At 35.0% G+C, this 18,878-nt stretch overlaps 1 protein-coding gene across 3 annotated transcripts in view; it reads left to right on the forward strand.

Moving 5' to 3' along the window:
- Positions 1-18,878, forward strand: part of LOC135218490 (uncharacterized) — a 256,375-nt gene that overhangs the window by 236,332 nt on the left and 1,165 nt on the right. For 2 of the 3 annotated variants that reach the window (XR_010315343.1, XR_010315342.1), the window contains one exon: positions 8,742-8,997. The exons of the other annotated variant lie outside the window; for it this stretch is intronic. The gene's annotated coding sequence lies outside the window, so the exon portion shown is untranslated. The remainder of the gene's footprint in view (positions 1-8,741; positions 8,998-18,878) is intronic. 3 annotated transcript variants of the gene reach the window in all.

Raw genomic sequence — 18,878 nt, forward strand, 5'->3', positions numbered from 1 at the left:
AAACCAGCAACCAAGCAGTGCTGTGCCAATTCAGAAGAGTTAAGAGAATAAAAATGTGTTGGTTTAGAGTGTAAAAGTGTTCAAGTTATGTCAATGAAAGTATAGCCTACAAGGTTAGAAAGGTTAAAAAAATCTTCCAAATTCCTAGCCTAACCGAAACTGATTAGTATCACAGCAAACATGCCGATAGATGTCCAAAGGTTAGACAGATTTAGTAATGGTGATGATCCAAAATCAGTGGGTAAAAAATCGAAAAATTGGAGAAGCAGCTTCCAAATTTATTTAGAAGCACTAGGGAAACCATTGTTACTTCATACTGCAGGTTTAGAAGTTCAGGAAGTTTTTAGAGGACAATTGAAGGGCTTACAAATCCATTTGCTCCTCAAGCAAATATGTACTTTGAATGTTGTTAGCTCATCGAAGCCTCACAGGAATCAGGTGAGACAGTAGATTCATTTGTGACTAGGTTAAGGAAATTAGCTTCAACTTGTGAATTTGGAGATCTAGACCAGAGGTTAATAGAGCAAATTATAGTAAAGACTAACTCACAAGAACTTAGGAAGACATTGCTACAAGAAAAGAAGCTAACCTTGCAGAAAGTTCTAGAAATAGCAAGAACGCATATTTCCCAAGTCTGAACGAGTAGCTGAGTCACAGCCAAGGAAATACGTTTGGCTGTAGCTCCGAAAATAGCCATAGGATTTTTTCAAAAATAATCTCAATGTGATAACCACAAAAAGTTACCTGATATTGCTTTAAGTAACCTAACCTAACTTTTAAAGTGATACGTTCAAGAGTGATTGGATCTTCTCCGCAACATGCTATAAGTCAAAACTATAGAATAGTAGAATGATTTTTTGTATGCTGGTGAAACAGGATGGCATAACATGTTGTATTATATCACCTAGATGCTTGATATGGACGAACCTCATCCAAATTCAGGAGTTGAGGCAAAAAACCTCACGACAACTAAATTCAAACTATCGTGTGTGCAGCAGGCATTTCTCCACCAAAAATTACCTTCATCCAGCTTCTGACAAACTTTGCTACAATGCCTGCCCAGATCAACATGTAGAAGGTATATGTTATCTATTTTATTTATGTGTTTAGTCATTACAATATTATCAACTGATTTTTTATCAGTGAGACATATTTTTCTACATAAAAAGCCTGCTTCTATTGCACATTACAGGTTCTACTAGCTGCACCAGATCAGATATTGACCCTATAAAGACAAGTGAGTTATTGAAAGATGCCGATTTAATTGTAGCCATATAAAGCTTAGATCCTTTTTACATGTGGGTATGCTACAAAGGAAAATGAAAGGTGAGTATACTCACAAGCACTTTTGCCGTACTTTATTCTGATAGCAGAATAAAGTACACAGAAAGCACTTGCCAGTATTCTCACCTTTCATTTTCCTTCATGGCATTCTTTGTTTCATCCTATTTATATTTTTTTCCATGTGCAATTTGGGATATATCTATTCATATATGTATGTATGTCTAATAATTTATATAACTGGAGTACATAATTTAGTAAAATGATTTTTGTGTGCTATATTTTTGTGTATATATTTATATACATATATTTTGTATAATGCACTTATTGTTGAAATACATATTTTCAGATACATCAATAAATTTTCTGTAATGGTAAGTGCATCACAATTATTCTAAATATTGTAGGTACCATTCCTTTTCGGAGAATAGATCATGTGAGATAGGAGCTTCATCCTTGAAACATGTTAAATGGTCTATGCTTTTGGTAGATATTACAGTTTTCCTTTTACCAACTAGAATTCATATAGTAGGTAAAGATTGACCTTTAAGATTTTGCTATATTATGCTACATATATATTCACTTTGTCTTCAGTGAATAAGTGTTAGACTAATAGTTGTATTATGGCTATAGGGTTCATCTATCAACTGAGCAGGGAAAATTCCAAAGAAGATTGTGAAAATATTGAATTAAGTGAAAATGTTAAATCAGATATTGGTAAGAAAATTTTTTTAGTAGTGTTTTTGTATATATTTATGCATAAAATACTTATGATTTTACCAGCCAAATGATAAAGTATAATATGGCATTTGTTTCATTTCATATTATTTGCGTTTCCGGAATTTACTGATGGTTATCCAAAGGATACTGGCAGTGAAGTGTACAGTAATGCCACAGTAACAAGCATTATGGATAATATTAGTTGTATTGCTACAAGTGTTAGTCCTACTACAACTATTATGACTGCTAGACCTACATTTGCTACTAATACTGCTACTACTACTACCCCTCCCCCTACTGCTGCTACTACTACAACTACTACTAATGATGATGTTGATTGTAGCATTCTCAATGGAAATGATAATTTACAAAAGCCTGAAATACAGTGAGACCATACATTAGGGTTACATGAAGAAGGAGAACCAACATTCACAACCATAGAATCAAATGGTAAGATGTTACCATGAATCAATTTTTTTAAGAGATCAAAACAAAATATTTTTTCCCCAATAAATGGTCAGTTCTGAAATACAATTAAATAGATAAATAAATTGTAAAAATTATATATATATATATATATATATATATATATATATATATGTATATATATATAATTTCAATAGTTATTCTTATGTTTGCACTATGTATTTAATTCTTGAAGAAAACCTTTTTTTAGTATATTAGAGTTTATTTGCATGTAATTCATCATGCAACTTTGGTTTGCTTGTATCTCATTTTTTTTTTGGTTTTACAATTTTTATATGTGCAATATTATTTACTGAGTTATTTTTTTCTTATTTATGTATTATTTATTAAAGTTCATTTGCATGTGATTTATCTTGCATTTTTGGTTGGCTTGTATGCTACCTTATTTCTATCTCCAACCCGCTTTTCATTATTTTTATGTGTCATACAATTTAGTAAGTTATTTTGTTCCTTTTGTTTGCATATTTATTACTAAAGAGTATACATGAGTGCATCATGCATTTCCGTTTCAATAAAAAATAAAATTTCAATTGTGTTTTATATAAACCTAATATCTCAATTCTACAGTGGCCTACAAACTATAACTAAATGTTTGCCTACACATATGCAGTTGTGGCCAAGTTTAACAAATCAAATATACAGTATGTTTTACTTTATTCGAACATGATATTGTATAGAACATTTGAAAATGATTGTAATACACAATACTTAAATTTGCCAGAAAATTAACTAAATCATAAGAGATATAGCTATTAAGTTTCTGAAAAATACACTGAGAAACATAAGGATAAGTACTATTCTTAATCTATATATGTACCTTTATATATGTACCTATTTGTAAATTTGCAATTTTGTTAAATAAAATTTAAGAATTTCATAAATATAAGAATAAAATATACTGACGTAGTAATTGCAAATTTTGAACAAATTTGTCGCAAAATTTATAATCAAATTCCATCCTATATTCCCGCAAGCATTACCGCTCTGAATGTTTAACCGTTCGCTCAATAGATGGAGCTATTCGTTTCGCATGGGAGTATCTGGCATTTTTTTTTTCGCACACTCATTTGAGTGATATTAGGCTCAGCCTTCCTATCTTCCTTCAGTATATAGTCTTTGTGTAGCACGTTAACTCGTGGGGGAACCAGGAATCATAACGTAAACGATAGTGAGGCATTAACCAGATATACAAAGATGATCTCAGTAACCCTATAATGCTATGTGTCAGTCGTGATGGCGACTTACAATCATTGATATTAACTGCTATCAGTAAAGGTATTACTATCATTACCTTATAAATGTTGATAAGCGAACCCGTCAAGACTTAATGTCACCTGTCCCTATCACCTTTAACCCTCACCTTGTTATAGATATCCTTCTATCTCCGCACCTCATGTTCGGGATTTCAATGTCTTACAGTTATTATGAGGTTGTTCTGATGGATCCTTTTTGGAAGGAAAAAATAATACTCGGATGGCAGTATTTCATACGTCTTTATATTTTCCAAATGTTTACAATTATTTTATTACATAAAATAAAAACATGGCTATGTAAAAGACTAATGAACAGGAGATATCGAAAGTGGTGGTTTCTTGAATAGCTTGGATATTAGCCACTGAAGCCACGAATAGAGGCGGCATGAGTGAGCAAGGGTGAGCCGGAGGGTGGGGTTATGGGGGATGGTGGTGGGGGGGGGAATGATTAGCTAAGACGTGACCGATCTGACCAGGTCTTAAGACTATCACCAAATAATTTGAGACACTACAAAATACATTTAAAATAGTACACGGTTTCGCAACACCTATATACTATATACCTCACCATTGTTATGTTAATACACCGATGCACACATTTCATTTCACATCATTTATTTTCACAAAGAGTTTCGGAAATAATATAATAAATATTCTATAATATAAGAAATATAGCAAATTGAAATACTTTCTATAAGTAGCCTAGATGGTTGCGAGGGGAGGAGCCAAGTGGCCCATCACACTCAAATACTGGTAACTCAACTAATTTATGCCATAAATACAAATCCTGTAGTACTAGATTAGCATATCCAGTAATGTATTCTTACCATAGATTAATTAATAAAATAATATCCTTGCAAAATTGATGCTTTGATGACTTATACAACCCACGGCTACAGAACCTGGTGTGTAACATCTTTGTGACCAGATTTGAATATTATTGGTAAAACAGGTAATTATAGTCCAGTCAAACATCGGCAAAAATAGGTACAGCTTAGCACAAGTTGGTAGTGTAGCCATTCACGATTTTGTGATCCTTAGCCACATGCAAATAACATATCAAACATCTACCATTATTTAAATAGTCAATCCAGGCGATATAATACAGAGGACAGCATGAGAGAGAGAGAGAGAGAGAGAGAGAGCTGCTTATAGGATAATTAAAAAGGATATTTTCGTCTGAATAATATTAATATGAATAGTCAGTTCCAACAATATTTAAGGCATTTTTATTTAGAAAATGTGATAACGATTAAAAACAAGATGATGTGATAAGATTTCATAATAATTATTTTCCAAAAAACATATGATAACATGTTTCTTAAAGCACAAGGTCTCAAGTATATCTGTCAGATTAATAACTAAATAGGAATAAATGCTCTCTCTCTCTCTCTCTCTCTCCTCCCTCCTCGTCTCTCTCTCTCACTCTCATCCTCTCTCTCTTCTCTTCTCTCTCTATCTCTCTCTCATCTCTCCTCTTCTCTCTCTCTCTCTCCTCTGTCCATATATATTTCATTCAATGTTACATTTCTTTGCGTGATTACAGTATTTCCCTCCTTCTCCCTTTCGAACCATTCTAACTATGTACTGGTTGTTTGAACGTGGGCCACTTTCAGGGCAAGAAGGGCATGATCTCACCGAGCCAGGCCTGGCGGGGCGACACCGCTTTTGTAACTGGCTGTACATATGTGCATTTGTCTTCTTTCTTCACATTCTTCTCCTTAGTTTATCACTGTCTCTTTATGATATATATATATATATATATATATATATATATATATAATATATATAGAAAGAGAGAGAGAGAGCGAGAGAGAGAGAGAGAGAGAGAGCGAGAGGAATGGTGAAGGAACTAAGTAGAAGAATGTATGAAGAACGATTCAGAATAATAAAATGATATTATGAAGGTCAGGGAATAAAAACAATGGACAAAGGATATACTCAAAGTAACTGTGGAAGTAATGAGGTAAGGAGAAGAATGTGAAGAAGACAGAAAAATGATATGAGAGGCAAGATAAAAATGGACAAAGATATACAAAAGAAAAGTGGAAGTAAAGTAAGAAAATGAAGAGGAAGAATACATAAGCAAGAAAGATTTAAGGACGGTTAGGACGAAACTAGAAAAGGCGGGGAAGGGAGAAAAATGGAATACAAGATAAAATAAGGGGAAAGAGAATCAGGAGGGGAAAATAAGGGGAGAAATGATGAGGAGGATGCCTTGTAAAGAGGTTGGAATTAAAGTGTGAAGTACAATATATCGGGTAAATAAAGTCAAGGGAGTTACTGCTTTTTGATGAGCATGACCCACGGGGCCTCATGGTTGGGTGGGGGAGCACAAAATTAGGTATGGCAAGAATGTAGGTACACAGAAGACTGCTGGGTTTGTAATCCTGTTGAAATTACATAACTCCTTTTAATAAAGCAGTTATCGTTAAGAAGCCATTTTCTTTGTACTAAAAGTCTTTGAAGAAAACGTGTCATTGTAGACTATTCTATTTATCATGTTTCCAACTTTTGAGAATGCTTGGCATATTTGCTTTTTGAGGCGTCAATGTGCATGTGGCCAGAACTTATTAAATAAGTCAGAATTTTTCTTTGTTTTTTTACGTGTGTATTTTTCATCTTCCTCTTTTTTAAAAGAATTACTGGCCGTCCATATAAGTACATACTAGGTAGGTACATGAAAACTTACAAAAACGTACCGACGCGTGTTATCTCGTATAAGTTTGTTGTCAATTTGGGTTTATTCCATTTTAATCCGAGCAATCTGGAATTGCCATTTAACTTACATTTGATGTAAACTTCGAGATTCATTACAACCACCAGATACGACTTTGAGAAACAACACAAGCTGCGTTTACTTGCTGGAACTGGAAGACTGGAAGTGAGATCGTAGACTCGTAGTAATAGTTCTTGGTTACATATCTTTCCCGATGAGATCTGAGTGGCTATAACTATTAGGCCTATAGGCCTCCGTCTTGCGTGAAGTCTTGGTCGACCTTTATGCCAGTGGTGTAGCAGGTATGTGTTAACGAACAAGTTGAGGGGGGGGGGGGGGGGGGGTTGGGGTTGGTCTTTGGTGTGACGTTAACAGATGTTGATAGGCAGCTCACAACTTTGTGAATATTGATGGCGATTATAGGCTATTCGGGCGGGTCATTCGTTCACGATGATGTATTTTACTGAATTGATTTAAGATTGCGTTTTCCTGGAATTGGCAGGGAGGTATAGACATGTAGTAATTTTACCTGTATAAATTTGACAGTATCAATGCACCATTAGTTAGTTCCTGGTCACCCTTCGTGAGTAATTCCTATGTACGAAGGTGTTTGTATTGGTAATTAGGTGACTACTACCGACTTTTGGTGTGTGGTAGTCACATTTTATTCTTACCGGAGAAATCTCGTCTTCATAAACGACTTTTTTGTTTCTTCAGTCGTTGCCAGTGGATGGAAATTGTTTTTGTATGTAGTATATGTGCAATATTGTAGTTTATTTTATTTTCATGTCAGAATTGAAGAGCGTATCCGTCAAGTGAAGCAACCAAAAAAATCGGAATTCTCGCTGATTTGGATAATTATTTATCCTAGCGTTGAATGTACTCGGGGAAAGGCTGGGTATGGTATTGCCGTTTTTTTCATTTCTACAACAGACATTCTTATACCACGTGGAAGTGATCATCTAAATAGGCATCCGAGTACGCAGTGTAACACACACACACACGCACACACACACACACACACACACACACACACATATATATATATTATATATATATATATATTATATATATATATATATATGTGTGTGTGTGTGTGTGTGTGTGTAAATTTATGCATGCCAGTGTGTATTCCTAAAAATGTCTCTATATGTGTTTGTGTATGTATGTGTATATTTACAAAAAATGAAGGAAATAATGGAACAAATTTATACCCCAGAAATAATTTATTGATCTAAGAAACAAACAAATAGAATTATTTATTCGCATAAATCTCATTCTACGGTAATGGTTATCGCAAGATTGATATCGTTCTTTTGCAAATGTTTATATTATTTTTTATGTAGAATACTTAAATGTTATCCGGGAACTGAAATTAATTCGTTCTTTTGCAAATGTTTATATTATTTTTTATGTAGAATACTTAAATGTTATCCGGGAACTGAAATTAATTCATAACTGTCTGTTCACTTAGCTTGATTCATAAGCAGTGACATTTAAAAGATAAATTTTCCCCCGTGTTTACTGAGTACTAATAGCTAGCCTATATATAAGCTACGGCTTTGGTCATTAAGCTCTAATTACAGAAGCGGTTATTCTTAATTCGCCAGGGACTGATTTTAAGTTAGTTAACATTCACTGTGCGCAAGTTAAAGAAGCTTCAAGAGCTTCCATTAAACGCAAAATTTTTTAGAGATAAATCTTTCCTAACCTTCTGTTAACATTCATTCATGGGTGTTAATGTTGAATATGTATATTGTGCGTTAGCGTCGGCGGGGTGGGATCTATGAAACCAGTGAGGAGACGTTGAACTGTATTATATATACATGTTAAGTGTAAAAATTCTTTTAGTATTCTTTAGCGATGCACATCATCTAGAATATCGTCTTGATTTTTAGTAGGTTCTATATTAAAAAAAAAAAAAAAAAAAAACCCATATTGCAAAGCGTAGCTGGAGATTATTACGGGTACAGATGTTTATTTTTATACATTATAGACTTAACACCTCCTACTAGGCAAGTCATAGCATAGACTTCTAGTGGAAGAAGAGGACATCTTTGTTGGATCGGTTTGCATGGAAAGAAACGTTACTGTGTAACCTTTTCTTGTTGATTTAGCGACCAAAGTATGCTTGAATTCCATGATTTTGTTTGGTAAAATGGTATTTAGAGGTTTCATGGACATTGTCTCACCTATATCAGTTGTATATTGTGTGAGCAACTCGTTGAAACTAGGTCAATATTAGGTAACAAGCCTCAATAAAAAGTAAGCAACTTTTCCAGGTGAAGTTTCCGGATGTATTGTGTTTACTTTTGCTGCGGCTGCCTTGCAAGATAGGAAAGGAAGTTGTGGTTGGAGTCATTTGATAACTTTCAAATGCAGAATCAAGTTACCCACAGCTACGCTTTATCATCGGGAAGTTGGCTAACCCTCTCCACCAGAAGAGACAGTTTTGCTATGAACTTACTGGAGCTAGTGCCTATTATTGGGGGCCAGCCGCCAGGTGGAACAGCGTTAGTAGTACCTCCAAAACCTAAGGTAAGACAAAGACAATTCAAATTTTACTTTAAACCATTATCACATTTTACATGAAAATATAATGACGTTGCCCCATAAAGTTTTATTTAATACCAGCAAATCACTAATATGAATGCCGTGTTCAATACCAGCCTGATTGGTAAGAATGGTAAAGCATAAAAGACGGTAAATATCTGCCTCTGTGCATTCACGATAGATTCGTCCTTGAACTTCGCACTAAACATGTTAAGGAGACCGAAGATCATAGCATAAAATCTAATTTTTGCACCTGGCGCTGAATAACCATAATAGGTCCCAGTGCTTGGTCTTGTCCCTAAATTTCATAATCCATCCATCCTAGTTTTTGCCACTCTAGATCAGGGCAAGATGGTGGTTTGCCCCTTGTCCATGTTGGAACTGGCGTCCTAGGTTAGGGATGACAGGTCAGTAAACGTTGTATTTGACTGTGTCGTATAGTGCTCAAGGCTAAGTCTTGTTTAGTGGGAGGGTTCAGATCAGAACAAAGACCTCGGGTCAGGTAGGGTCTTGTCCCGGAGGTTAGGTTAGATTAGGACGATCCATGTAACTGATACAGATTATAGAAATTAAACTTTTTATCCAATGTTTACCTTGTGATTCATAAATTTTGAACCATGCCAGTTCATGCAGATCCAATTTTCTCTCCTGGGTCAATCAAACTTATTATAAACATAGGTCTTGGGATGACAAAATTATAAACGATATTATTATTTATATTTATTATTATAATTTATTATATATTATATATATATAAGGTCAAAATTTTGGGTCATCAAGACTAAATCTTTTTCATTAATCAATATATATATATATTATATATATATATATATAAAATATATATAGTATATATATATAATATAATTATATATGAATGAATTTTGTCATCTCAAGACCTATCATTTAGTCAACTAATTTTCATATATATATATATATATATATATATATACTAGGTATATATATATATTAATACATATATATAGTATATATATATATATAATATATATATATATATAATATATATGAAATTAATTGACTAATGATTGTCTACAGTTTTTCTCCATACCTAAGGGGCGATGTTATACATTTCAGATTTTCATTCTTTGTTACTGGAATTTTGTACCAAAATAATGTTTTCTGCCAAAACTTGAATTGCCATAATGTATTAGAAGGTTTGTCAATCATGGCCCATCACGCAGGGTAGATTTGGTTAACATAATGATGGGTGGATATTTCTTGGAAACATAATCCAATGCACTTGCCCTTCACACTAGTGAATAATTTTTATGATTACTGTACCTAGTACTTTTCTAAATTCATTGTTGTTTTCAAGGAGTTTAATAAATTTTGTAATGTACACAATGATATATACTGGTAACATTCCAGCACACAGCAAGGTAGGCTAAGTTTAAGTTAAGGAAAGTTAGGTCAGGATGCCTCTCCATATTTAACTGTGACTGCAGCACTATAGTATAAGTTTCAGGAGTTTCTTGGTTTAGGTATCCTTTGATTAATGGGTCTTAGGTTAGGTTCACCTATCCCTAGGTTTGGTGAAAATGCATTCCATTCTTTCCTTCCATGCCTACAGTGCTGATGGTCAGATTAAGTTGTGGGGTTGTTCCAGATTTTCTGTGATTATCAAGGTTAGCCTAACCATAGGTTAGATTAGGGCCTTTCCTGTACTACATGTTTGTATTTTGTAATTTGTTTAGTGATTGCTACCAGTTGCACCAGAATTTGTTGAGATTTATTCACCGCTTGGCTGAAGCAGTAGTATGTAACAACATTGTATGGTATTCGTGTGTTCTTTAAATTGACAATTATAGAATATTATTCAGAGGCAAGCAGTGAGGGAAATATTAGTGGGGTTCGTCAACAATTAAAAACATAGTACACGACAGACAATGATTTGTGGTGCACTAGGATGATAAGCAAGAATCTACATAACCTTGTCACGTATATTGTCTGCTACCCACTACTGTACTAAGGTTCTTCATAACAGAAGAATGGCAGGTCTCATGACATAACCATCGTAGTTTAACTAGCTCACAATTTTCTGAGATCAGGGTTTGAAAAGAGATGAGGCATGAATAGCTAGGATTTATTGGAAATCACGATAAGCCATTGTTTTCTCTTCAATGGAAACGAAATATTACATCAAATGAACCGTTTTCTCTCAATTATCACATAATTCAATTAAGCAGTACCTTTCAGTCTTAAGCAAGAAATATTAATAAAAGTTGCTCAAGTAATATGGAGCTACCCTGGGACGTACTAACTTAATTTAAATTGATAGACTCAATGCGTTATAGCTTCAGTAAAGTGCAGAACGGAAGTTTAACGAAGGCGCAATCCATTTCTCACGCTATGATTAATGGGAAAAACCCAGATTCGATCTAGATACCACAGTGGAATGGCAAATACCGAATACATATTTTCCCATGGAAAACCCGTTGTTGATGTTTTTTTAATGACTTTGATAAAAAGATCTGTACAGTTCATTGGCTAAACTCTCACCCCTGAGAGTAAGATTGCTAATGTTATTTCAGACGTTATTGGAAAAGGCATATTGCCAGCTAAAACTTTCCAGTGCTATTGATAATTATGGAATATGTAATGTAACAGTTGGTAAAAATTAAAGGGACATCAAGCCTAGAGATGCTTGAAATATACTCCCGTGTTGCAGACATTTCGTAAGTGGGTATGTTTCGTGGTATTGGGAGTGGCCATTGAGTGTGAAAAATATTAACCTACTACGTTGTTCGACGAATTAAAAAACTAATTTTTGAAGATGGAAACATTTATCTGAAGGAGATAGGAATTTTTCTCCAGCGAAAACCAACGACAATAATAATAAAAATGATAATAAAAATGATATTTTTTTACCATATAATTCATCAGTCATCAATAGAATAGATACTCCCAAGTGTAGTGCATTCACCACTGTTCGTAAATAAACAGAATATTAGACTATAAACAAGTAGATGATATTTTTGGGTTTAAGGTTATTGACGCATTCTCATCCTGGCTTAAGTAGTCGTAGTTAGTCGTAGTAGTAGTTAGTAGTAAAAAGAAAAAAAAATTCGAGACATGAAAAAAAAGGGGCGTGTGTGTGTGTCAATAATTGATGTTTGGTGACTGGGTTATGTAGGAACCACCGAACTTGTGGTTTTCAAACTCGTTCCCCCATCATCAAACTCTGGTTCCCTGTTTGGGTATTTTGGCTGGAATTGTCAAAGTTACATGAAGTCAAAGCCCCAAGAATTATCGCAGGGTTTTGAAAGGTTGTGATAAAGGATTAGGGCCATATTCTTCTTTATAATCCAAATACACGTAATATATTCTTACAGCTATGTGCAACTGCAGATAACAATACGCATTTATACTTCAGGGGTTTTATAAAGGAAGTTGTCCAGGAACTCGAATGCCAATATTTCAGGGGCTTTGTCACTGAAATTGGTATAGACCCCATAATGTTCATCTGGTAAAATCGAAAGGGATTTACCTAGGATTATGGGATTTTCCCCAGATGTGAATAGGATTGTCGTGTGTTAGAATGTCAGGGTTTCCACAGGCTTTATCATGAGTCCTAAGAAGTTTCCTAAGTGTTCGAGTGTCAATAGTTGAAGGATTTTATCAAGGACATTAGGATGGTTCTCAAGTGTTCAAATGAAAATATATATATATATATATATATATCTATAGTATATATAGTGATATATATATATAGATATATATATATATATAGATATATCTATATATCATATATATATTAATATATATATATATATATATATTAAAGGATTAATAATTGTAAATATATATATATATAGTTATTATCCCTTATTTATCTTTATATATTATATTATATGATAATGATTATATAATATATATTAATTATATAATAATATAATTGTATGGTAATGTATATATTGTTCAATGTATAATAATATATATGGCCCCGTATAATATATAATATATATATATAATATATTATATATATAATGGTTTAATGTATTTTAAAAATTTTATTATTATATATTATGTTAATGCTAAATATAATAAATATATATTATATATATTATTATATATATACTTACTATCACTATATAATATATATTTTTTCAGAAGACAAAGCAAATGTATCGGTGAATTGTAATACTTCAGCTTTCTTTGCTTGAGATAAGAGAGAGCCTAGCGACAAGCCCTTTTCGAAGCTTGCTGAAATGAAAGAATGGAATTGATAATCATGCATTGTGAGGCCGGGGATCTGTACAGCCTAGTTGCTATGTGATTTTAAGGTGTGTCCGATATGTACATGTGTTTGTGCGTGTAATGATGGGTCCAACGGCCCGACACTGGGGAGAAAGGACACACTCTCCTAAGACAAGCAATAAGGACGGTTTGGAGGACACGGGGTCAAAGAAGCCCATCGAAAGATGGGCCCATGGCATTATACTAGAGAATGGGATTCTCTAAAAGATTTGACTACTGAAATGTAGTGATTAACAATTTGGGAGTTTGGGAGTGATTACTTAGTCTAATTCAGGAGAATAGAATGACAATTTACAGTTTTTTGTGGGTCAGACTTAGTTCTTTATGTGACGTCTTTTAGTCACTTTGTTCCATACCATGTTCAGCTAGTTTGGGAAATAAAAAGCATATTTTTGTATTTACGAGAACTCATTAGCCTAGCTTGGTATCGTTTCCAGAGAGAGAGACAGTCAGCAACTAAAGGTAAGAGAGTTGTCACTTGTTTAGTTTTGATTAACCAGTGCCGAATGATTAATTTGCTCGGTTATATATATATATATATATATATATATATATTATATAATATATATATATATATATATATATATATTAGGTAGGATGATAAGGCGGACCAAGGCAAAGAAAGTATGCTATATTTCACAGAGGGTCCGAATAGCAATATGACGAGATGATCATTTTCCCCCAGTTGTGATTTTTTTCGAGTAATAGTCAACTTTAAAATTTTAATTCCAGTTTTATATATTTTGGCATGATTGCATATATTGGATATTCCGGGGTTGGACTCCCTGCTCCTCGTACGGTAACCTGCTGACCACCCCGACCCCTTTCCCCATGGAAGTCAATTTGTTACCTTGAGCAGACGTTTAGTAGCTCTGACACAAGTCCCCGAATCACATCCGGCGGAACGTATATTTGTAAATCGTATTAAACGTCATGTAAGGCCTCGGGCGATCCTTAAACCAGACGAGACCTTCAGTAATCCCAGAGTTTTTGGGAATTAGCTTAACATCAAAGGCACCAAAAAGTGTTTGCTTGGGACCTTCGTGAACTCCCTCCTAAATGGATTGTCTTTGGTATATGGCTGACTACCTTAAAACTTCATTTAGGGAACAGTAACGACCGTAGCCAGTTTAGAAACCTGTTTACTATGAAGGTTATTTTGGTCTTTGTAAACTGCTGTTTTAGGGAAGCAATTATTATTATCGTAGTCAAGGAAAGGGGGATCTCCCCATGCAACCAAATATGTAAAACTGAAATTAAAAATGAAAACTTGACTTATAGGCCAAAGTAAAAATCAAACTGATTAACTTATATATACTGTGAACAGTCAAAACTAACCTATACTTGTTCCCGAATTTTATACACAGTCTTCCTCTACTCAGTCGTTTTTATCTTTTCATATTTTTTCCTTTCTCGTAACTTTGTTGGCATTTCCAGTTGTGTTCTGTTCTTTGTACCAGCAGGCTAGTGAATGAACGATGATTTTGTATATGTATGATAGTTAAATATTTCAATATTCTGTAATCCGTATTCTGTGAAATTTATTTCACTGTCGTGAATCTTTCGTAAGTTTTAAATGCATTTGCGTCTTGTTATATGTTTATTAACAGCAATTTTAATTCAGTTAGATTTTGCCAATTTTTCGAAATATATTTTTTGATTCTCTAGAAAATCGCAAACAAGTAAAATTTGACACAACGTTGGAATAAATTTAGAGTAATTTAGAATAATGCTTATACATACACATACAGAAGAAGAGAGGAGAAGAGAAGGAGATAGAGAGAGAGAGAAGAGAGAGAGAGAAAGGAGAGAGAGGCCGAAAGAAGGAAGAGGCGAAGAGAGGAGAGAGAGAGACTGGTTTTTCCTTTCCTACCAATGTTGAAGGTTTCCAACCTTAAACTTCCTTACAATGTAACAATGTAATTACATGAATACATGTATAAGCATAAAAGCTACTGTATAAACGCTAGTATAGAGAGTCGCCTTATACTGAATGCGATTTCCAATCTGTCACACAAGCGGCCTCTAGCGAAACCAGAGAGAGAGAGAGAGAGAGTTGCCTTCATACCCAAATGTCGAAACCATCACCACTTTGTGAACGGGAAGCATCCAGCACGCTGTAATAAAACATTTCCTCCACCCCTTCATCATCATCATCATCATCACTATCACCAACGTCACTATCACCATCACCGTCGCTTGACGTTTGTGTGAACAAACAGAATATGCAGTGTAGGTGACTCTTTCCGCTCCCTCCTGGAGCGATGTCGGTGATAAAGATGATGCCAATGTGGTAATGGAATATTTTACTCTTAATTATCATCATTGGCGTGAAATCTCCACAGAGATTATATTTGCCACCTCTATGAATATAAATGAGACAGGGCGCGAAAAAAAGGACGCCACAAGGCAGAAGGGGTGAAGGGGAGAGAGAGAGAGAGAGAGAGAGAGAGAGAGAGAGAGAGAGAGAGAGAGAGGGGGCTATTCTCTCTCTCTATCACAACATACATGCTTAATCAAGTTGAGAATGTCCGTGCTATGCAAACGAAACGGAGACATCTAAGTAATTAGGAATAAATATATACACAAACCTTAGATATATATTTTCGTCTAGAATCACAAGTGCGTGAATGAGTTTTCAAATACCATGCACTAAGCACATTTTATCCATAAACGCCACAGAGTTCGTATATTTTAAAAGAATTTTTCAGTACCGATAACTACCGTGATTTCAAAAGAAATACTACGCAATAAAGAATTATTTTATTGTATCCTTGTAGAGTTGTCATTATATATGGTTTAGGTCGTAAGTCTACATATTTGAGAAAGGTGCGGATACTTAATTTTGTTTTTGTGGCGTTGTATGAAATTACCTTCGTGTCTTATTATTAGGTTATTATTATGTATGTCCTCGGTGATCATTGCTTATAAAGACATATATATTATATATACGTGTGGATAATTTCTGTCAGTGACTCGGCGAATTTAAAGCTGAAAGGGGGAAGCTTTGTGCAACCAACCAGGCAAGAAAGGTTTCGTTAATCCCAGATAGATATTCTGTCATGATTACGTCAATGCATTTGTAATATCTGGGACGTTTTTACTGAATCTGAACGTTATTATGAATTTTTGCTTCTTGTATTTATGCAGGTGGTGATTCTTGCTACATACGCATAAGGTACTATATTTTAACACGAGTTATTTTTGTATTGCACTGTACTTGAAACACCATTGCATAAAGCGTTCATTTTTAAGCAGATTAGTTTCCGTTGCATAAATAAGATGCAAGAGCACAATGACATACTATACAACGTTCGACAAGTGACATTTCAGCGAAATGTTTTCATTAGGCGAAGTGTTGCTGCGTTATGACCTGTCCACAATAGCGGGCATATCCGTCGGGCACTTCCAGCTGTTTATTATATTTTCACTCGCTTCTGAAGCACTGCTACCAGACAATCGCCTCGTTCTGGCTCCATACTCGGCCAGTCAGTATAGTGAAACGGGTTATGTTTGCATTGTTTGTTTGTATGGTGCTTTTTACGTTGCATGGAACCAGTGGTTATTCAGCAACGGGACCAACGGCTTTACGTGACTTCCGAACCACGTCGAGAGTGAACTTCTATCACCAGAAATACACATCTCTCACTCCTCAATGGAATGGCCGAGAATCGAACCCGCGACCACCGAGGTGGGACACTAATACCATACCAACCACGCCGCTGAGGCGCTGAAACGGGTTATGGGAACAGTGCTTGCCAGTGGGGCAGTGCCCACTAGTGTGGCCTGGGCCTTATGGACCTCCGCACTTAGAAAGTTTTGCCGTTCTGAGACGGGCTAAAAACACTTTCGTTAATAAACTCGGCTACATTTCCATACTTTTATCTTGGCAGGAGGTGGATGGATTTGTATCCGTTAGAGTAGACTGATATTTCAAGTAGCTAAGAATTGTAAAGCATGGGAGATTCGTAGGGTAGGTATGTGCAAAAGGCTGGAAGGAAGTTTGAAGCCTGTGGAAGCCAATGTTAGATGTATAAATGAATTGTTGAGCCAGCTCTCCTTTGTGAAGTGAAGTTTGCAGGTTTCTGAATGTAAAAAAAAATATTGAAGTTTTAAAGATGAATTATCTGCTTAGTATATGTTGAATAAAAACACAAGAAGTGGGTGAACAATGTTGAGACAGATGGTAGTAGTAGTAGTAGTAGTAGTAGTAGTAGTAGTAGTAGTAAAAGGGCTAGCGTAAGTGGAAAAAATGGACGAGGACGTTTTTAGATGGCTGAGTCATGTGGAAAGATTTGAGCGGATAGTGGCTAATGTGAATATTTTTCATTCGAAAAAGATGTACTCATAACATCATTCTCTTGTTAGTTACGCCAAGTAATTAGGTAATCCCGATCTGCAGAGGATACTTGCACGTTGGTTAATAGAGAAAATTTCCCTTGCCTCATTTCACACTTTTCATTTACTCTCATGTGAGAGCAAGTTATTCCAGAGAGCTCTGTGAGAGTTTAGTAATATGACTCTGTCGTCTCATTAAACTAATTTATGGTAATGCTGTTTTATTCGTAAGCATAAATGATGCTCTATTCTTAGACATGAACCACGGAGCAAGAATTCTGTCCACGTTTCCCTTGCTTGAGATTTGATGCTGTAATGAGCGAGGGTCCTAATTAAGACATCATCTCTTGTAACCGCTCCCCCGCCCACCCCCAAAAATGATAAAATAAATAAGCCGGTGCATAATTTTTCGCAACTCATTAAAGATAGAATTCTAATGATTATGCCTCTAGAAACTCGAGCGACTTCCAAACAAAATTAAATTATTTCTGCCGTCCACGAAATTATACGATGATGGGAGTGTCAGACAATGTTAAATGTTATTTACATCGGTGACTTGGGGAACAAATTAATACTCATTAATACTCTTTAGCAATATAGTGTTTCTTTTGGTCGTTCATGTAGAATTTCATGTTGTACATTTTTTTACGAAAATGAATTGACGATATCTGAAGTTACGCTTGATCGTCGAGGTGATGTCACATACTAATATTGCAAAGATGTACTATTTCATTTTTGCAGCTGGTTTTTGCAACTTTGATAGCAGCAAAGGTTGGCGAGATGCTACAAGGAGCTAGAAATGGACTCGTGCTTGTTTTCCTCAAACCCCTTGTTTGCGCCTTGCCTCTCTCTCCCACAGAATTATCTCAGGAAGAGGTCATCTCGAAAGTCGTCGGCTTTGAAGAGTCTTTAATTACAATTTCAAACAAAGAATATCACTACAACACTCGGCATCATTTCGTCGTTTCCCTTACTAACCACAGAGTAGCCAAATATCATTATCTTTGTCGACTGCCATAGTAACATGTAGGCACCAGTGAACATTCGAACTTACCTCAATGAAATTGTTTGTGCGGGAGTCCCTCACACGCCGCTGGTACACGTACGTGGAACAAAAATCAAAGGAGTTTTGACATGAAGAAAGACAAGTGCACAGGTTTTATTAATTTATTACAATACTGACTTAGAGGCATTACATGAAAAGAACCAGTGAAAATGATACAGGAAAAGGATGGGCGTTGGGTGTGTGTGTG

Source organism: Macrobrachium nipponense, chromosome 9 (assembly GCF_015104395.2).
Source record: "Macrobrachium nipponense isolate FS-2020 chromosome 9, ASM1510439v2, whole genome shotgun sequence".
Taxonomy (NCBI): domain Eukaryota; kingdom Metazoa; phylum Arthropoda; class Malacostraca; order Decapoda; family Palaemonidae; genus Macrobrachium; species Macrobrachium nipponense.